The sequence below is a fragment of the Octodon degus genome, unplaced genomic scaffold (assembly GCF_000260255.1).
Source record: "Octodon degus isolate 3935 unplaced genomic scaffold, OctDeg1.0 scaffold00167, whole genome shotgun sequence".
NCBI lineage: Eukaryota > Metazoa > Chordata > Mammalia > Rodentia > Octodontidae > Octodon > Octodon degus.
In genome coordinates this window covers 2,272,871-2,295,874 of record NW_004524743.1, presented here as the reverse complement: position 1 = coordinate 2,295,874, position 23,004 = coordinate 2,272,871, and positions in this window count along the sequence as shown.

Here is a 23,004-nt window from a genome sequence, read left to right as displayed (position 1 = left end):
GGCTCTGCCCACTCTTTCACTTCTTCCTGTCTGGCTATGGGATTCCTTCTTCCCACAGGTTTCCTGCCATTGTCTCTCACCTCCATGGGGACACAGCCAAAAAGGCTTTCCCTAGGACTGAGCCCATGCCAGCCCAATACTTGCAAAACTGTGGGATAAGTAACTTCATTTCTTTATGAAGTCAGCCTGTCTCAAGTATTTTGCTATAGCAATACAAACCTAAAAAATATACCTTCTTATCTGTCGCATGCCTCATCAGGTATTTAATTGATTACTTGAAAAATTATATTAAGGCTTCAATTCACAACAATAAATTCATTGAGAATTTTAATTTAAAATATATACACCTTGTTTTGCCTGCCTTTGATATAAACCTAAAGACTTTCATTGTGTACACGTGTACTGAAGCATACCTCTTTTTTTTGCATAAACTATATACACTATAGGCCTTCTCTTTTTTTAGTTTCTCTTTTCTTAAAATAAAGAAGCCAATTTCCAACTCTGTCTTTTGAAATTGTCTCTCCCATATTTAATCTGACAGTCATTTTTAAAAAAATATACAATTCAATGGTTTTAATATATTCCCACAGTCGTGCAGCTATCACTACAATCTAATTTTAGAATACGTCATCACCCCTAAGAGAAACCTTGCATGCGGTCACAGCTCTGTCTGCTTCTCTCCCGACTCTGGTGGCTGCTCGTCTCTTTCCTGTTCTTATGGACTTGCTCACTCTGTCGTCTTTGTAACCAAATCACGCACATTGAATGCTGTTTCCACATGTTTCACTACTATCAAAAAGGCTCTGATAAGCATACAATTTTTATTACATTTAAAAATTTATCTTCTTTGTCTTGCATTTTTATTTTCAAAATTTACTTATGTTTAGATTGCAAATAAATCATATGTATTTATTATCAAGAATACAGTGTTTTGAAATATGTGTGCATGGCAGAGTGGCTAAATTGAAAATAATTAATATATGCATTATTTTCCAGACTTATTTTCTGGATAAAGACATGAGTCTACATTCTTAGAGGATTTGAGGAAGATAACAGATTGTTCTTAACATTGTTGTCACTGTATGGTGCAGAAGATCTCCTGAGTTTCTTGAACTTATTCCTCCTATTTAACTGGAATTTTGAATTCTTTGATCAACATCTCTTCAGTGTGGTCCAAGATTCTGTCAGCCACCATTGTACTTTTTTTTTTTTTTTTTTTTTTTGCGGAACTGGGGATTGAACTCAGGCCCTTGTGCTTGCCAGGGAAGCGCTTATTCCACTGAGCCATCTCCCCGGTCCCCTACTATTGTACTTTGTTTCTATGAATGCAGCTGTTCTAGACTCCACCTATATGAGATCACGTGACCTTTATTTCTGTTCCTGGCTTCTTTCATCTACCATAATGTTCTTTAGGTTTATCTACATTTTGAATATTGCAGAATTTCCTTCATATTTTTTTCAGGCTGAGCAGTATTCTGTTTAAGATTGTTTATAAAATCACATATATATGTAATTTATACATATATATAATATATATGATTATATATGTAATTTATTTATTGATTTATCTGTTGATCATTTATTTTGATTCTACCTCATTGCTATTGTGAGTAAAGCGGTAATGAGGATAGGAAAACAAATATGAAATGATTTATTCTAGCCAAAAATTTCTGAGATGTTTGTATTTATTTTAATGGTAAAATAGCTAACAATCAAAATCTGTATCTTTAATTATGAAGCATGTATTTACTCCTCAGCTTCAGAAGTTCGGCATTACATATGCACTAGAAATTCAGTATGTTTCCTTCTCATTGTTCAACCTACTCTTGTTCTCCTAAGTTGACATCATGATTTTAAATCAGTTATTTCCTTTGCTTCTTGTATAGTTTTTCTTGGATATATTTCAAAAAAATATACATTTTTAAATTTTGGTATTTTTGTACTTTGTATATATGTACTTGTATATTGATGACATTTTGGTTTAAAATAATTTTTGAATGTCATTCACATTAAGTGCATTACAGTTGTTATCTTCACTGTCTTATGTTATTCTATATTTTGAATACATCACAGTGTATCCTGCTGTTGATAGAGAATGGGCTGCTTCTAGATTTTGCTAGTATGAATATTCATATAAATGTTGCCTCATACATGCGTGCAAAATTTATTTTGGCTAGATCAAAGAGCAGCAATACTGGGTCATAGGAAATTGTCGGGTTCAAATTCACCAAATGCTAGTTTTCCTAAAGGCTATGCCAATTTGCAATCCTGTCAGCTGTGTTTGAAACTTCTCATTCCTCCCATCATTATGGGCAGGAATCCCAGCACAATGTTTTCCTATTATTTATTTGTAGTACTAACTCATTGTTGGATACATATAGCAAGTGTCTGCACCAGCTTCTAGATTTTTTATTTCATTCTATTCATTATGTCTGGTTTTGAACAGCAATTTAAATTTTTTTCCATGTAATCAAATTGTGTTTTAGTTTTCAAACTGATTTTTTTTTTTTTTTTTTTAGAACTGGGGATGGAACTCAGGCCCTTGTGCTTATTCCACGGAGCCATCTCCCTGGCCCTAAAATGAAATTTTATTTATTATTATTATTTTTTTTTTGGCGGAACCAGGGATTGAACTCAAACTGAATTTTTATCTTACTTAAGAAACGCTTACTAGCAAAGGTTATAAAGGAATTCTTCTATCTACTGGTTTAACAGTTCTATAATATTTTTCACATGTAAATATTTAAAATTTTCTGTGATTACTTTTTGTGTCTGGTGTGAGAGAAACATCCAACTTCAATTTTTATGTCCTAAATAATCAGTCATCCCAGTGCCTTTTCTGAAATAAATCATCATTGTTCCACCAACCTATGGTGCTAGTTGTCTTTATATTGTTATACCGTGACATATGCGCCACCATCTTGTTCTGTATGCGCCATTCTAGATGCTGTAACTTTCCACTGTGCCCCATTCTCTTCTTGAGAACCTGCAGTTGGGCATTTCTCATGCTGTCCTCTGTGCGCACCCGAATCTAGTTCCAACTCAACATCCTGTTCTTGCCATCGTTCCCAGGCACAAACTATACCCAACCACCCAACCTGTTATTGTTCTTGAAAACAGGTAGTTTTTCTACTGTAGCCCCTAGTTGAACCCATGACGTCACCCTTTTGCGGTTTGTCGGCTTAAATACCCACTACCCTCATTCTCCCTGCCCGCACCTTAGCATACTCTGCAGGGTGTCTGCCGCTGGGTACCAGCCAAAATAAGCGCTCTTTTCTTTTTGAACCTGCCTCGTTTTGGGGTTACAACAATATCAGGCTTTCATATGAAGGAGATTTATTTATAGATTCTCTTGTTTTTCTACTGTGTTATCTGCTGCTGACTCAATACAAAGCTAGTAATGACTATAGATAATTTTAAGATAGTGTTTTTTCCATATCTGAATATGGTACAGTTCTATATTTATATTTATTTGTATATTTATGGTCTTCCAGTAAGAGTTTATAATTTTTTATTTACTTATTTGTATTTTAGTAAGGGTCTACAGTGTCTCACTATGTAGATTGGACTCAGTGATTCACCTGTGTTCAGCCTCCTAAGAGCTGGGATTATAGGCGTGTGCCACAACGCCCAGTCTCAGTTGCCTTCTCAGCATGCCCCAGGGGCAGGGCCGACACAGCAGTCCAGAGTTTGAACCCGAGCGGCTGTGTCTGCCTAAGCAGGCACTTTAATCCACTGAGCTATTTGGCCAGCCTTAAGAGTTTATAATTCTATCCTTGAATTTCTTGAAACATTTTAAAATTTGCTGCTAGTTAATGTACATATTTCTTGACATAAATATATGTAAAAATACATTATGAATTATTTTTTGCTAAGGGTAGAAATTCTAACCACTTTAATAATAGACTCTTTCAAATTTTCTATGTACATAATAGTTAGATAATGACAACTTTATTTTTTTGCTTTGTTGAAAATCATCAAATGCTTTTTCTGTAGTCCTTGAAGTGATCATACAAATTGTTTCTATCTTTTATATGTTAATTTAGTGAATTACATTTATTAGTTTTTATAATAAGCCAATTTTGAAGTTTTTTAGTAAATGCAATTCAGTCATGAAAATTTTATCTAATTGTCTGGAATTCACTGATTATAATGCAGCATTTTTACATTTATGTTCAAAGATGTGTTGAATTGTTTTTCATTTTGTACTATTATTGTCAGATTTTTGTATTCAAATTCAATAAGTAGTGTACCTTTTCCTCCCTCAACTCTAGTAGTTTGTATAAGATTTGAACTTGTCTGTTGAATATTTGATATAACAGTAAAATCAACAAAATAAAAAAATCTATCTTGGTTTTACTATCTTATTAATTGTAAATTAAATTTAGAAAATTATAGTGATATATAAATGTTTTTATCTTATTGAAGTTTCAGAATTTTTTGATGTACAGTCTACTAGGGATTTCTATTTCTATTACTTCATGTCTGATCCATGTGTAGTGATTCCACATTCTGCCTTCTTAAAATTATTTTTTATGACTTTTATTCTCTATTTATTTTTGCCGGTTTTGCCTACATTGAAGATTATCATTTTAAATAATCAATATTTGATTTATTCACACTGTTTATAGAAAGTTCCTCCATTTAATTAATTTCTGCTCTTCTACTATATTCTTCATGCTTTTCAAGGTGTACACTGTTAATTCTTTGTAATTATGTTTAATATTAATTTGTTAAATTTCAGCTGATTTCATTTTCTAAAGTAAACATTTAGGGCTATTGATTTTTGTCTAAGTAATGCATTGGTTATTTACCACACATTTTGATAAATGCTGCCTTAATTATTGTGCAGTTATAAATGATTGCAGATTTCCATTGTAATAGTTTGGTATGTGCAAGAGAGAGCAGGAGTTATTTGAAGTATGATTTTAAATTCTAAACATTAGGTTTTCTTGATTTAAAAAATTATTTCTCATTAATATATATGTTGTTTTCAGAAAATAAGTTATGGTTGATATTAACCCTTTCAAATTATTTCAGGCTCTCTTTGTGGCCCAGCACATCATTGATTTTCCTAATTATTCCATGCATACTAGGCAAGATTATAGAGTGCAGAGTGTTGAGATAAAATATTCTTGCTCTTCCTAAATTCTCCATTGTGCTGTTTCATTAACCTTTCCTCAATTATGATCAATTTTTGTATTCATTATTGAGACCCGTAGGTTTAGGTTACCCCATTATAATAGGGGGCTGCCCACATCAGTTGGACTTCAGCAACGTACTTTCAGATAAGCTCTTGAATAAGCAACTGGATGTACAAGCTTGCAGTTCAGAGGAGAGATCCAACAGAAAAAAGCAAAATTGGGAAGCATTTCATTGAGGCAATCTTTTAGGTCAAGAGCTGGATGAGATAACACAGAGCTAAGAGAAGAAAGTGCTCTGAGGATTGAGCCATGGAGCACTCCATTGGTTATAGGCTGGTAAGATGGAGAAGAACAGACAGAAAGGACTTGAAATTGAACAGCTACTAAAATAGGAGATAAACACAGAGAGAGTGAAATCCTAGAAGTTAAGGGAAGAAAGAACCAGAGAGTTATTATCAGTGTCAAATGTCACTCAATGGCCAGGTGAGGTGAAGATTAAGAACTGAACAACAAACCAAGGACTCCTGGATTCGCACTTTGGGAGCCCAAGTCCAGGTGTAGGCGGTTCTAGAGAGTAGCTAATATCCATCAGGAGAACTTGAAGTGCTGGATTTTTTGGTTACTGCCAAAGAGCCAGGAGGAGGGGAAAGTGCTCGTTGTTCTCAGACTCTCCTCCTCCACTCCTCCCCCACACACTGGCATCTCATCCCACACAGCCTTGCTCGATGGCAGAAGGTGGATGGGGCAGGTGCCTGGCGTCCTCCCAGTCTGGTAGGTACTGCACAGACCCTGGTCCTCCCAGGCTGGAACTCAGGGCCGGGCATTCTCGCTGCCACTCTTTCTTCTGCTGGTCTCTGGCCCATGTTTCCTTGCAGCTGGAAGGAAACTCTTGGTTATCATTTTACTCCTTTTCCAGCCTCAAAGGCACAAAGAAGTTACTGTTGGAGCTGGAGATATGGCTCAGGACCTACGAAGCATATATGAGTTCCTGTGTCTGGAAACAGTTTGATGTTTGGTAATAGTCCATAATATTTAGCCTGGAAGAGAGGTGAAAGCCTTATAAATTCTTGCCTTCCCCACTGTCTTACTTCTCTCACTAGTAGGACAAAATACCCGACATCCAAAGTTACAGAAGGACAGGTTTATTAGGCTCACAGCTTGTAGAGTTTTCAGCCCATTACTGCCTGGCTCCAGGGCAGGGTGGCACAGAGAAGAGGGGCATCACAGAGGAGGACAGTTCATGGCAGGCAGAAGGCAGCAAACTAACAACTTCTTTTGTCCCTTTTGTGTTCTACATCTCTAACCTGCTCAGGGTTGGTGCCAACCTCTTGGTGGACTCATTCGGTAATCACGAATGTGCTGTCCCAGCGTTACACATCTCTAGATCCAGCCAGCTCTGAAAGAGCCTCTTCTATAACTGCATGAGGCTTTAGGGGGACATCCAGACACAAGCTGAAGCACCTACTGACATAAACTGGCTTGGGGTTGTGCCGTGTGTGTATGTGGAGGGAGGGTGTCTGCAAGAGACAAGCTCCTAGAGGAGATTAACATGTAACAGCTAAAAGTGCATTCTTCTTAGAAACTTAGGGAGCAAGCAATGTGAAGAACCTTGAGCTTTAACCAGCAGGGTTCTCTCTGGAAGAGAAAAATCTTAACCAATACAAGGTTGGTAGGAGAATGGTCATCCACAGAAAACAGTAATCTATAATGTTGCAGGTGGAACACGGGCCTTTCCTTGTCTGCATCCCTCTTTACTGAGAGACAAGAATGGCATTGGACAGGAATGTGGCTTGAAGATCCTCCACCTTACCCACAAACCCCACTTTTAGACCCCATTCTGGACACCCATGATGCATGGCTCAGAGCTGGCTACATGGCTTATGCAGGACTCTTTCCTTACTCCATCTCCCCAAGTGTGGGCCATATTTTAAATGAACATCTCCCCAGGCTCTAGGGGTAGCCAGTGAGTGTAGTATGATGGAGCCTCACAGCTGGACAGGAGTGCGCAGATGTATTTGAGTGTCCCACAGTGTACCAAGGAATCAATGGGATATTAAGATTTATCCAAGTACCATAATTCCAACTTGGAACTTGGAGGATTTTAAGAACCCTTAAATTCAAAACTGGTTTTCCCAATTGTTATGAAGGTGTATTTATCAAGGTAAGGAATTAGAAAAATATTAACATTTTGTTAGATTGACTTACAAATTGCAAATATTCACATATTTTATGTCTTACTCTGGGTCCTATTACTATTAGGCATGGGTCCTATAGCTATTAGAGGCGGCAGGCCTCTATGAAGGCTAGTATGTGTTCAAAGGTACATCATAAGACAATGTGTGCATAGGTAAAAATCTAAGTCATAAAAATAATATCTTTGGGGGTCACTTTTAGCGAGATATGTTGTGGTGCTCTGACTTCTCCCAAATGTAGGACCCTAGCTAGCATCGTAACTGCCTATCCACAGAGTGGTCCTGTTGACCACACTGGGTTCCTCCGTCTGTAATCTTTCTCTAAATAAAATAGCTGTGTCTCTTCCTGTGAGGCGTGGCTTTTCCTGTCCTGCTGCTGAGTAAAATATGCCATCTCTCTGCTTCCCTTTGGCTCTCCATATAGAGCAAGATCTTATAGATCCATAAGATCCTGCTCTTTCCTGGCCTAACCCATGGTGATTTGTGATCATGTATCTTTTTCTGTCTCAGTCACCTGTGGGCCCCTGAGGACAGGGAGTATATCTGATCAGCTTTGTTCCTCCAGGATTACCCCATAATCCTATACACACAGATCTTCACTGAATGTCTTTAGGAACATTAGTAAACCCCTTGGTTATCTCTATCTCTATCTCTATCTCTATCTCTATCTCTATCTCTATCTCTATCTCTATCTCTATCTCTATCTCTATCTCTATCTCTATATTTTTTGTATTTAGTACAGGACTTCCAGGGTCTCACTACACAGATCAGACTCATAGTGAGCCTTCTGTTTTCAGCCTCCCAAGTGCACCTCCTGGTTCTGATAGCATGTGTATTCAGAATGGTGGAGTAGCCTGGGATGACATATCAAATACAAGAAATAGAGTTGTGTGCCTATTGCATATTTTGTCTTATTAATAAACTGACAATTCTACCGAAGGTATTGTGGTTATCTTTCTTTCAGAGTTATCAGCGTGGTCCTGAGATCGCAAGTGGTTTCAATCATACTTGATTGATTACGAAATAAAATGTGAAGAAAATGATTTAGGATGAAAATGAAAACCAGCACTTCTGAAACAGGTAAAAAAAATGCCCTATGTTGGCAGATGTGTGTTAGTGAGAAGGAAAAGGAGAGAAAAATATTAGAGAAGACTGGAAATTATTCCAAGATCCTGGAGTGGTAGTTCCATTTCTATTTTTTTTTCTCTGTCCATCTTTAGTTTCAAGATCCAAAGTGATCTCCATTGGCACTGTATCCATTCTTCTTACTGCAGGCTGTCACATTTCTTGACAGTTGCTGATTTTTCTCTAGGTTGGAAAACTTGCAAACACATCCTTAATCATCATGCTTGCCTTGAGAACACAAACCCTAGACCTATCATTGAACCTTAAAACCCTTCTTACTAGTTCATGTTGGTCTTTGATATAACTTTTTCTGAATATTAGCACAGCAGTGAAATTATATTATCATTTTAATTAAGGTTCTTTTTTACATAATCACAGACACTAGACTTCAGGTGGATAAGGAGAATCAGTCTCCCACCAAAAGTGACACTGTGATCCAGCAATGTAGCAGGACAACACTTTTCCTAACCAGTCAAGTCAAAGAAAATGAGGAAGGGTGAGGTGGCTCGGGAAGGTAGGAAATCGGCCACAGTCCCTCATCGGGAGGGACAGGGCTGGGCAGCAGATGAGTGAGAAACAGACGCCAGGAAGAGCACAGCTTCAGGCAAGAGCATGCGGTAAAATTACCTGTGAGTTTAGATCAGATCGAAGTGGGTGCAGATTTTTCTTACTGAGAATTTGAGTAATGTTATCTCTCAGAGCCTTGAATTCCTCGTGTTTCACTTCAGTTTTGGACAACATAAAGCGAGAGTAAATGGACAATATTTAAGACAGAAGTATGAGTATATATCCGAAGAGATCTCAGTGAGTTGCAGGGAAGAGGCTCCATCTTTACAGACACATTTATAGAAATATATAAAGTCTTACAATTGAAATCAATTTACATTGTCAAAAAAGTTCAGGAATAGCTGTATATACACCCAGAGTGAGACCAACGGAACTTCTTACGTAAAAAGAAAAAATAATGCACCAGTTCTTAGCCATATAGATTTTACACAGGAAATAGAATATGTATTAAGTCTTGGAGGGAAAAATTTGATGCCCCATGCCAAGTATTTTTGGCAACAGATTACATTTTTTACATTAGAGGATACACTGGATAGAAATATTAGGGAAGATGTAGGTTGTTGGGAGACCTGTCTAATGAGCAGAACTGACAAGGCTGCACTGGGTTATTTCTGGAGCTACTTAACAGTAGCTAACTGGCAGTATTCCATGTTGATATGGAATGTATTCAAGCAGGACCTGCATTAAGGCAGGATGGCATAATTATTAAGACTGCCCATGTTGGGGACTATATTGAAACCCCAGATCTGCTCCTTACAACCTGTGTTTTTCATGCCTCAGTTTCCCCATCATTAAAATATAAATAAAAGCATTGCCTACCTCACACATTTTTGGGAGGACCATGTAGTTAAGAAACATGGAACATATTAGTGCTATGTATATTTTAAGCATCATTAGTGGCAGTCTTTTGGGAGGGATTGTTGTGGAAGGAATGCATACTTTGAATGGATTTGGAAGATCAAACACAGGGCCTGGTTTTTCTGAAAACCTAGGATCGTACATTTTTATATGTCCTTCCTTAATCACTGGATAGATGCTATTTTTTCTTTTAAGACAAACAACAAACTGTTGTTCTCTAAAAAACCACTTGAACACACTTTTTTACAATCATAATGAACAGCATGTTTGTAAGTCACTTATTCTATGAACACTTCTTCTATGACTCTCAAATGAAAATAACTCTCTGAAGAGCCAACACTTGGTCATGTAGAGGCAACAAGGATTGTGACAGGAGAGAAAGATGATGACGTTCCATTTTTTTCAGAAGTCCAATCACTTACTGTTCCATCGCTGGGGCAAAACACCCAATACTCCCCACAGAAAGGAGGAAGGGTTTGCTTTGGCCAATGGCTTTCAGACCAATTTGGTCTCTGGTTAGCTGGCTCCAAGGCAGACTCTGCATGTGGGAAGGGCTTGGTGGAGGGGCACAGCTTACCTCAGGGCATCCAGAAGAGAGAGAGGGGTGAGGCCGCACAGAGGGACCGCCCCTCTGAAGGCTCGCCCCAGTGACACACCTCTTCTAACCAGGCCCTGGCTCCTCAGAGCACAACACCCAGTCCATTGCAGAATGTAGCATCACCATGATTTAACGGTCTTTTAAACGCCGCCCCCCCCCCTTCCTGAGCACGTGTGATGTCTGGAGGATGTTCTAATGGAAACTATAGCAAGTGTGACATATACAAAAGTAAAGTTGCCTGCCTGGGCCTCTGGAGTCAGGACAGGGGCCCTGATGGGTGTCTTTAGCAGGCTGCTCTGCAATAGTTCTTTGTTGAAAACAACTTTCTCACCCTTCCCACTGCCTTAGTCTTCTGACTGCTTCTACTTGGGCCTTGTTACCTGAGCGCTCCGTCTAGGATGCCAGTTCCCTTTGCCTGACACTTTGAACACCCCTCCCTCAGTCAACAGTGTCACGTGTAGATTCTTTCTCCAGGAAGTCATCCTTAACCCGGTGACTTCCCCAAGCCCTGACTAGCTGGTGATGCTCATTGAGGTGCAGCTCTCTGATCTCCAAGTAAATGTCCCGGGACTCAGAAATCAAGAAACCCAACTGTATCATTCACATGTGGCCCGGCTATCTCTACAGATGAGGGCAGATAGAGGTGGTCTTTTGTTCATAGCATTTAAAACAACATTTAGTTTCCCTGCTCACATCTTTGTCCTCCCTTTTTTTTTTTTCCTTTTTTTTTTCTTTTGTGGGATAGAACACAGGACCTTGTGCTTGCCAGGCAGGCACTTATGCCACTGAGCTATCTCCCCAGCCCCTTCCTTCTTCTTAGTACTAGCAGCAGCACTTAACAAAGCTCTGACTAAAGTAAATAGCCAAAGATAGCTTAGCTGTTTTCTCTGGCACCCTCTCTGCCAGCTGAACTGCAGATATAATTCACGGCAGCAATCCTGAAGCTGCAACTCTTGACAAATTAATTCCATAAGAAAAATCAATCACAGCACTTGTTGCCGGCATACATAATATTTTGAGTTTCCTGTCTTGCACCACCGAGACGAAGACCTCCTTGACCTTGATACATTATGGAGTATGCTGATACATTACTGTAATCAGCTGGTCACCGCGTGTGCCATCACCCCAGCTCTGCTTCACAGTGATCAGCTTTACGCTCCTGCTTCCTGTGAAGCTACTAACTCTACCCAATTACCATTATTTGATAGCAGAAAGGGTACCTCCTCTAGCCAAAAATAGTAGCTGGAGCAACATCTTGAGGTCTTATGTTTCAACTGGTCACCTCCGGCGATGCGTCAACTGATTTGCCTGCCAGCTTTCCCTTGAAAAACTATCTGCCAGCCAAGGGGTGGGGGAAGGAGAGAACAACTCACATTGGAAATCCCGGTTTGACTGCAGAGAAAATAATCACTTGGTCCGGAAATAGCGTTGTTCACTCCCAGGGCCAAAGAGGCTAAGTGGGAAAGGCAACGTATTGAATAGGCAGCTGTGTGAACGCATCAGCTCTACAATGAGTGAAGTTCAGAGGCTGGGCACATGGAGTGACAAGGTGAAAGAGGTGGAGAGGAGAGAAAGAGCTGATTAAGAGGAGAGGAGTCGGGGGCCCAGATTCCTGACAAGGCAGTTACAGTTGGGGCAGAAGAGCCCTCAGGAAAGAACTGTTGCCTTTTTTCCCCCATTGGATTGTTCAACCCAGTTTCACGGATGAGGGACGACTTGGCCATCCATGTCCTCTGAGAAGCGCTGCCCATGAGCAGCTAGGGTGCGCCGCCCTGGAAGTGTTTCCTCAGCTCCCGGGACCACCCTTGCTGCTTTGCTTAGGTGGTTATTTATATATGAATCAAAACATCCTCAGGCTGCTCGGGAAGGACAGTGGGTCTGACCACTGTCCTCAGCAACTGATACCTACACAGCAGCTTCATGTCTGGCATCTAACAAGAAGGGAGCCTGTGTGAGCATTTAATTAGACAACAATATCTAGGGGACACACCTGGACTTAGGTACCTGAGTGCCAAATGAGATGTCTCATTTTCAAAGCTCTTAATTTACTAGTTTATAAAATGATCTTGTGGCAAAGAAAAGAGCTAATTAAGCATTTCATTATCTGACTGATACGAAAAAGCACAAAGTGGCAGTAAAAAAAAAGTCAGCACTGGGAAACATCTGTCCTACTCTAACACAGAATTTCACAGCCTAGGACAGCATCTGCAGCTGGAAGTTTTTAAAAATTGAAAGAGAGGAATCTTCAAATAGCATGTTATAGAAATACCACCAGGGAATCAACTCCAAGGGAAGTTTGCTTTTCAAACCTGTACATAGAATTTACTGTTCTTAGAAATGATATTGCACCTCTCTACTGAGGAAATCGTGTTCGAGTTGGCAGCGATTTAATGAATACAAGGACATTATACTGGAATTTATTGTGTATTATCTTTCTCATGCTCTGGGCTTTCCTAAGTGTCTAACGAACAAGCAATTAAGCTGCCAAGAGACCAGGAGTGGGTGGGCAGTGGTAAAACGCTGCTCTTGATCTCATGCTTTCTGACTTGCCTAGGGAAGCTCCTTGGTTGCTGGAGGAATTTTGGCTGCTGGTATAACTGGCCCTGGAGCTGCCTGAACAGACAATCTAATGACTCTCTTTAGTTAGTGGAATGTAATAGGGAAATCCATCGTGGTCTTTTCCACTAATGTTACAGTGGATCGCTGTCAGGTAGGACCATTCATACGCTCTTGAAAATGTACAAAGACAGACCACTCAAAACCAGATAAGAAAATACATGCATTCAGTTTCATTATTTTTTATTGTAAAGTTAATAGATGATGAGTACAGAAATACAGAAAACACAAATAAACAAAAAGGAGAAATAAAAACAATTATTACCCCAGCCAGGGACAGATAAAGGGCATAGTGCCTAAATGCATAAAGAAATTTTTTTTCTGTATTTTAAGGAAGGGTCTATAGGGCATTCAGGGTCTCACTACTAGATTGAACTACTAGATTGAACTCATAGTGATCCTCCTGTTTACAGCCTCCCAAGTGCTAGGATTGCAGGCATTTGCCACCTTGCCCAGTCTCAACTGCTGTGTTGTGTCATCCTAAAGCAGGGCTGGAGGAGACTATTCAGAGAAGCGTGGGGATGTTAGTGCTTTAGGAAACTGTTGCCAGTTTAAGTAATTATTGGCCCCTTCCCAGCACAACTGAATGGGTGAGAAAGCAGGCCACGCCTTGGCCACCCAGCGCTTGCTTGCATCCATGACTTCTAAATGTCTATATCTTCTAAAAGTCTCAGTGGGCCTGGAGGCGGGGCTGGCATGGCAGGCCCAGGGATTGAACCCCGGCCCCTGCTCCTGCTTTCAGGCACTTTAATCTGCTGAGCTATTTGGCCAGCCCTTAGGTATATTTAAAATAAATATTTTACTTCATTATTTTAATGCAGATGTATACATTGTTTAAATAAAAAGTTGGAACACATTGTACTTATTTTTCTGAATGCTGATTGTAAAAACTTTAGCACTAGATTGTAAATAGCTTTCTAAGCCATTAAATATTCTTATATAACTGTTTTATATGGCTGCTTGGCATTATATATTTGGACACATTTGTGATAAAAATTATACAGCATTTAGCAAGATATTCTCATTCATCCATTCCATAAATATTTTCAAACAATCGATATGTGCCACACTCATTCTAGATCATTCATCAGGGAATGGGAAGAAGTCTTCATTTAAGGAACTTTAATTGTAGTGAAGGGAGGCAGAGCACGAAATTAAACATGATAAACAAATGTCTGAGGATGGTGGCAGCAAGGCAGAGAGTGAGGGTGGATGGAAAGCCTGGAGAAGAAGTAGCAGGAAGTAGGTGGCGGGGTAGTGGGCTACAAGGTGACACCGGAACATAATCTTGACGAAGGCAAGGGTCGTAGACCCACGGGTATTGTAGAGAGTGTTTGTGGCAGAGAAATGACACAAAGGGGAGGCGCTAGAGGATCAGCACATTTTAGCGATGAATCTGGACAAGATATAGACATTTAGAAGTCATGGATGCAAGCAAGCGCTGGGTGGCCAAGGCGTGGCCTGTTCTCTCACCCATTCAGTTGTGCTGGGAAGGGGCCAATGATTACTTAAACTGGCAACAGTTTCCTAAAGCACTAACATCCCCATAGTTCTCTGAACAGTCTCCTCCAGCCCTGCTTTAGGATGACACAACACGAGGAACACACCTAGGCATAGAAATCAGTTTCTTTGGTTTGTTTTATATTATGTTGTATATCATTAAAGACTAAATACACAGAATACACAGTCTTTATGAATCTAAAATAATTTGCTAATAGCTATTTTGATTCTTCAGAGAAAGCTAATAAAAATCTAAAAGTTAAAAAAAAGGTCATGGATGTAAAGATAGCATCAAGGGACGGGACCGGATGCCAGGACATAAGCGTGGATGTGTAAAAAAGAATGCAAAGGGCTATGGCATTTCTGCATTGGATGGCCACCAAGAGAAGACACAGAATCAGGGGAAAGTAGTGGGAGGAAGAAACTAAGGATATGGGGTTCTGGCAGCAGAAAACACCGGAGGAAGGAATGGTCGGGTGTGTGAGGATTGCCAGTGGGGTCACTGCTGCTGGTTAAGACAGTGCATGCATGAAGTCCTAAAAGGCTGCCTGTTTGGGGAAGTGGCTTTCTTTAGTCTTGCAACTGAGCATTGTGGATGAGACCTCCTCTTGCCTCAAAACCCCTTTTCAGGTTGTGCGCTCAGCTGAGTTCAGCAATGTGGGTGCACTAGCAGCCTCCACACGGGCCGGCCACAAACCGATGAATGTTCAGAATCCAAGAAGGATCGAGAGCAAGGGACTGCAGGCAGCAAGTCTAAAGGGCTCTTCAAAAGGGATTTGCCTCCAAGAGAAGCAGAAAGCAAAGGCAGGAGGGGGGAGAGAAGAGGGCCTAGAGAGACGGAAGGATAAAAATCTGCGCACTAATGGGAGGCGCTGGCAGTGCCGCCTTCTCGTGCCTGGCCAGCCACAGTGCCACCTTCCGTCTCGCGCCTGGACAGCCGTGGTGCCTTCCTCGCCCACTCCTTTGTACTCACACTTGCACCCAGCAAGCATTGTCCCAGATAGCACTCCAGCGAGATCCTCTTTTTTTTTTTTTTTTTCTTTTTTCTTTTTTCTTTTGGTGGAACCAGGGATTGAACTCAGGCCCTTGAACTTGCCAGGGAAGCATTTATTCTACTGAGCCATCTCCCTGGCCCCCAATCCTCCTGAACTATAAATCTGATAACATCATGGTCTCCTCCCACAAACTGTAGAAGAAGAATTCATCCTAAGAGTCCCCACCGTGCTCTGCGAGCCCCCTCCTGCACTCTCCTCCCAGAATTCCACGTAGGCGTCCTCCGCAGGGCACAGCCCATGCTTGCTCACCTCCTGCTTGCGCTTCATGGTCCACACATCCCCTTCCATCCAGGGACAGCTGCACGCCCACTTCCTCCTGTCTGAAGCTGTCTGCTCCCCCAGTTTCGCTTCCTGCATGTGCCCAGGTTTCTACCTCAACATAGCCTCTATCTTTGTCTGGCCAAACAGATTACGAGGCTTCCTTTTGAAAGTTATATTCGAATAAATCCTGAGATTTCACACAGCTCGGCTTTACTATAATGTTTCACATGAGGAAACAATCCAGTAATAAAGATGTTCACAAAGTATTTTAGTTCCAATTTTTATTTGCCTGACCACCTTATGCTCTCCCTCTCCCTTTCTACTTTATTTCCATGCTCTTTGTCTTTACTCTACCCCTCAATACCTGGCTTTTGTATTGCCTTTTAGTCTGTCTCCTCCAAAAGATATCATTCCATGAGAACAGACTGTGTCAGCTCACATGTTTGCCTTTAGGCCACATAGTAAAATATGGCATTTAGGAGGCATTCAGTAAGCTTATATTAAAGCAATGAATATATAAGGAATACTGTAATTAACACTGCAAACACTTACCTGCTTTTATTGTTGGCAACAAAGGACCATAGATGTGAACTGTTTGGCCTCTAGAATCATGGAGGAATTAGTACCTTTCTTGTCAACATGTATGGGTGCTGTAAACATATCTTATCCAAAGGAAAGGGGCCTTTAGTCAATCACCTCAAAATTTAGGAGGTCTAATCTAATGAAAACTATTAATAGAAAATTAAGTCAGAGGCCTCTTGTGTGGTAGTGTAAAGGACACTCATATGCATGTGAAGGCATTGTCAGCGCTACTACTTGTGTAGTGCTGTGTGGTATTCCGGAGGTCATCATATCACACTAAAAGTTAGGGCCCTAATTTATGAGAAAGAATATCTCTTCTCCTTCCGTCACCTCATTGCTTGAGGGCAAGCGATGAGAGCTGCGCCACTGTTAAGTAAATGTGCACCAACATTTCCCTGGATGAAAGAAAGTGAGGCTACTTCACGGGGAGGGAAGAGAAGGCAGAGTTCTTCCTCCTGCAGCATTTGCAGCATCTGGCTCTTTAAAATGTGTCCCTTGGGAAGAAAAATGAGATTGTTGTTGAGGCTGCGGGAAAGAATGATTTCCAAAGTGATATTTTCCAAGTCTAGTAAGTCTGTGATCAAACAATGAGCTTCTGAGGTAAAGGCCACCATCATCCACCGACTGCCCTGGAAGCCTGTTCTGTATATTTAATGTCAGGAGCATGTACGCATAAGTGGTTTCTGCCTGTGGAGAGCAGACAATAACATGGGGTAGTGTGAGAGAGTAGACATCTCCACCTAGCTGGGAACTGAGAGACAGACCTCCATGGGGCTGCCTGACCCCACCACCGAGCGCAGAGGTGGCGCTTGGACTGCGGCACCTGTGTGTGTGAGCTGCAAGAAGAAGGGAGTTTCCCGAAGAAGGTGGACATTAGAGACAGCGACAGCTGAGGACCCCTCCAGTCTGGAACCATCTGTTTGTCCTCCATTTCCACCCTCTGTTACCATTGGCACCTTCCTGGGTTTTCTTCCATTTGTGCCCTGTTATGGTTTGTGTCTAGTTGTACCCCTAAAGCCTCATGTAGTTATGGGGCCGACTCAGCTGGAGGAGCAACAAGTGTCTTGAGGGGCGGGGTCGGAGAACTAGGGCGTGGCCTAAGGGGCGGGGTCAGAGGACCAGGATTGCCTGAGGGGTGGGGCCAGATGACCTGGGCGGGGCCTGAGGGCGGGGCCAGAGAGGCGTGAACCTTTACACTGGCTAGCCTGTGCTTTCTCAGAGATGTGGAGAGGGTCATCCTGGACACAGCAGTGCCTCATCCTCTCCTCCAGTGTCTTGAACCCTCCAGTAACTGGGAACTAGAGAAACCTTTCTTTCCCTCATTTTAAGTGTTGAGTATTTGTCCCAGCAAGGAGAGAATAACTACTACGTGCCCCCTGCTGGCTCAATACTCACACAGCCTGCTGGTGTTCCCCTGTGTGCCATTAGGTCTCCTGTGCCCCTAGGAAGCCACCACTACTCTCTCAGTGGCCCTGGCACAGTGCTTACGAAGGCATCTCTGCCACTGCTGGCTGTCCAGAGATAGGCATCTCTCAAGAGCAGCCCCGAACTAGAGGACCAGTGACCCAATGTTTATGTGCGCTAAGCCAGTGAGATGCCTCGGCCCATTGGCTGTGTGACTGTGGACTTGGACAGATTTCTTGAGGTGAAGTTTGGGAATGGAGCGGAGACATGTGAAGTGAGGCCTTGCTTAGGGGAGGGCATGTAGTGTGTGGAAGGGGGGGAGGGTTGATTCTGTCTCTTCCAGGATCATTGCTAAGAAACGATCGTTGACTCACAAAGCAGAAGCCATAATTCAGAGATGGGTTCACCAGATGACCACACCTCCCATCTGAGAGTCCTAGTTTCTTCTCCCCAGGTCTATCACCCTAACACATTTTGTTATTCTTCCTGGTTCCTAGTAGTGACAAAAGGGCATCAGGCCACGACTGCGTGTTCCCAGGAACAGACTCTTGCTTATACAGATTCAGGTAAGTGTCCAATGATGCAGCAAATGCTGTAACTCACATGGGATATTGAAGATGGAATGTCTATTAGCCTTCTGGGAGAGACTAGATTTTTCTCTTGCTACTGCCAATGCTTGTGGTACCACCCTGAGGAGAAATGGATTGGAGGGGAGGTCTTTATCCCAGGGACAGGAACCGGAAATGCTCTTTCCTTGAGCATTTAGTGGTTAGTACTGCCTGAGGGCATAGTTGGTTCAGGGTTTGGACAATCATGCAGCCTCAGAAGATCTCACCAGAGCTAGAGTGAGACTTGCAACTCTTCTGTCAGTGTCATTCCAGGCTGTGAGGTATAGTGCCCCACTCCAACACAAAAACCAGAGCGCTACCTCCCTGGGGACTGTCTTCAAGTAGTGGGTCCTGTGACTTTTCTTGTCATGCCTAGTGAATGACCCAAGTGCTGTTTGTTAAAAAGGAATGAGAGGCTCTGGCTCTGCTTGTCTGATAGGGCTCATTGTGTAAGTTTCCAGGGATTCTCATTCATACTTCCATTTCTGGGTTGGTGAGAGCACGTATTTGCACAAGTAGATTTCTTCAGGACACCCAACCTTTCCTTGTTTGATAGAACCCAAGGGGAGGTAGAATTCCATCCTCCTCTAGGCAGGCTGAACACCTAGAGAGGGCATCTTGGAGAGCCAGCAGGTAGAATCTCCAAGTTATGCTTTTGTCTGACCTTAAAGTGTGCTGAGGATAATGAAGATGATGATATTTTCAACCCTTCTCCCCGCAAATTCCTGTGGATAGTAAGTGACCTGGGTGGGATCTCCTAAGTAGTAAGTGGCCCCAGTACTGGAGAGACAGGTTACCATTGTCAGTAAGACTAAACATACAGATGTTCGAGTTTTATGAATATAGATTGGTTCACTCCTGAATTCTTCAGCCCAGCTTCCTGGCTAACTTTTGAAAGTGGAACAAGCAGCCTGGACTCTACACGTGGGGAGGTTCCATCCTGGTTTTCATCTTAGTACACTGTCTTTCATCCTCAGGTATGGGCGTGTGGTGGCGAGGGGGTGGATTGGAGGTTCTGTAGCAGAAGTTGCCCTAGAGAGCTATCCTATACCTACATTTATTTTTTCAGACAGGGGAAAATGGCATAATGACACACACATCAATGCAAGAAGGATGTCGTTGGGAGTTCTGGGGTGGGCTTCCACATCGACTTTGGCACTACAGGAGGGTTGGCCTAACTGAAGTGTGGAAGCATTGAGTAATGTGTCCAGATCTCAGAGCTTGGCAGAGACAAAGCTCCCAGAACAGGTCTGCAAATAGCTAGTAAATGGGTAGTAGCTATTGAACACATGAAGACCAACATCCAAGCCCTACTTTGCATTTTAAGACAAGGCAGCTTCTATCTAGACAGTGTGCTTCCATCTTGAACATCTTCCATTAATTAGCACTGGAAGAAAGGGCTTTCTTAACTTTATATTTTCTCTCAGAAGCAGAAATATCTCCTGTGATCACAGACTGGCTAGTATGAAGGTGGTAGGACCTGAGTTTGCCTCTTGTCATGGGTAAACCACATGCCCTGGACTTCCTGGTATTTCCTTTGTGTTTGGCAATAGAATACTAAGTGAGTCTAAATTTAATTTCAGTGAGTACTGGAAGCAAAGCATCCTACGTGAGGGGATTGTCTGGCCGTGAGATGATGTGCAGACCGAGGTGTCTGTTTTCTCTCTTGACAAAATCAGGGGGATCAGCTGTAGATACACGGGTACTTGGAACAGAGTGGAGCCTTTCCTGCAAGTCATTGAATAAGTGAATTCATAACTGCTTCATGTGTTTAAGGCCAGATGAAAATGATCACAGGGAGCGTCACTGTGATGCATCCTGCCACAGCTTAGGATTCGGTGCAAAGTTAAATAACCCATCCAAAGGAGTTGTCTTGCTCACAGAGCTTAAAACAACTTGTTCTGGGAGAGATTTCAGTAGCAAGGCAGGTGGATTGCCTGGGTGGGAACAGCACTGTCTCAGCATTCCATTTAGCACCTGTCGGGGAAAATCGTTTGATAAGGTCACTCAGATTTAAAAATTTTATAAATTCACACATAGGGCTGGAGAGATGGCTCAGTGGTCTAAAGCACCTACTTGGAACAAGCTTGGCAAAGCACAGGGACCACGGTTCAATCCTCCAGCACCACATGCCAGCCAGCCGCGCCCCCTGGTGGGCTGAGCTGGCCACACACACACACACACACACACACAATAAATGTTAAAATAAAATAAAAAAATTAAAAAAAAAAACTAAAAAAAAATAAATTCACACATATGTACACACACACAAACGTACATGTACATGTACATGCACACACACACACACACACACACACACACACCTTCTCACCCCTCCTCCTCTTTCTTCTCATCCTCATCTGTATCCTCTTTTTCCCTCTTCCTCCTTCCCTTTCTCTTCTTTCTTGAACTCAGGGCAGCAGTGAAATTTGTAAACACAAACAGAAAATTTCTTATTTGCTATCACTCTGTTGATGAAGCTTTGTGTAGTGAAAATTGATTTTTAAAAAGTGAGACATTGTACCCAGGGTAAGATAACTTGGCCCTTCTTCATTACTCCAGAAGAAATGTCTTTTTTTTTTTTTTCCACTACTGGGTAGTGGAGAAAAACTCAGGACCTTGTGCTTACCAGGCAGATGCTTATGCTGCTGAGCTATCTCCCTGGCCCATAGAAGAAATGCCTTATCAGAATGACATTAAGTGACTGGCAGGATTTTAGTTATTTTTCTCATAACTGCCAGCAAATGCTTTGCTTCCCATCTGGTGAAGGTCAGGTCAGATATCTAGTCTCTTGCCTGTTATGAGTCTGGGTATCAAAGTTGGAAACACTGTGGCAGATGAAATATGGAGAGAAAGAGGCACAGAGGGTCAGAGTCAAGGCTGGAACCTATGTTTTCTGCACACCAGGCCAGTATTAACTTATTCAACTGGGTGGGTACGCATGAGCCTCGCACAGCTCTGAGATAAGGGCTTGCCTTCAGGCGGGAGAGTCAGGCTCACCCCTGTTCTGCTTCTGCCTTGCTGTGTTATCCTTCACATATTGTGTTGCATCAGCAATATCTGGCAGCACTAGAGTAATGTCCGGGGACAAGTGATACACTGTCTAGGTCAGGGAGTCTTCATGGAGAGTTGGTGGTCAGTCTGGGCTACAGCTGGGAGTGTTCTGACTAGTTCAGGCTTCACTGTCTCTTCTATCACAGTTCCACTACTGGGACAAATGAGGACTTTTAGAAATTTCAGTCCATGGTTTGTTGGCTCCATTGCTTCAGGGCCTGGGGCAAAGCCAAAGCATTATGGTGCCTGGAACATGTATTGGAGGAAGCCTGTTCATCTCAAGGTGCTATGGTGTTCCAGAAGCGAGACAGTCAGAGAGTGAGAGAGACAGACAGAGACAGAGAGAGAGAGAGGGAGAGACAGAGATACGGAGATAGAGACGCAGAGACAGAGACCAAGAGGGAGAGACAGAGACAGACAGAGATGGAGACAGAAAGAGAGACAAGAGACAGAGAAACAAAGACAGAGACAGAGAGAGAAACAGAGAGGCAAAAATGGAGAGAGACAGGGACAGAAAGAGAGAGAGAGAAAGAGAGAGAAAGAGACAGACAGAGACAGAGGTAGAAAGATAGACAGAGATAGAGACAAAAAGAAGGCTAGATAGATGATAAATAGATGAAGAGACCAGTGTTCTATCATCTCATTTGAGAATATGTCCCCAATGACTTAAAACCTTCCACCTCTTAATGATTCCACCACCTTTAATAGATGACAAGCTGAGGGACAACTTTAACACATGAGACTCAGGGCAATTGCAGATCCAAATGGTAGCAGGGTCCCTCTTCTTAGAAGGGGAGAAATTAATCTAAAATGCCCAGTGCTCTCCAGGGTTTTTCTGGCTCTGCAATAACATCTGAGACTGTAAGGAGATATTAGATATTCTGTTCACCTAGTGCCTATCACCAGCACATCAGCCCCGATTTTCTCTTGGATATATTTGTTATCTTAAAGTTCCCTCCCCAGGTTTGAGGAACTTAAAATGGAATAGGGGCTGTCACATATCACTTTGAGTGTTGCCTCTGTCATACAGAGCACTCAGTTCTCTAAAAGAAGTGGGATGTAAAATAATTCCTTAATTAGTTTAGTTTGTCAGTGCTCATGTGGTGTGTGTGTGTGTGTGTGTGTGTGTGTGTGTGTGTGTGTGTGTGTGTGTGTTTGGGGGATTGTAAAGAGGGTGAAAGGAGAACACGGATGAAAAGTGTTTTCTTTTTAAATTCTTAACTGAAGGATAAAACAGTGATTCTTGGAATGGACTTATATTTTCCCTTTCTAAGTGTTCAGTAAATATCAAAATGTTGACTCCAAAATAATGATTCAGTAGCCTTACTAAGGTAGGCTTCTTTGGTAAATGGTTTTGGGCACAGGGTGAAAACTAGAATCCCATAGGTATCAGGCAGATATAGTCCTATTAATCCTGCAACCTGTGGGCGATACAGTTCA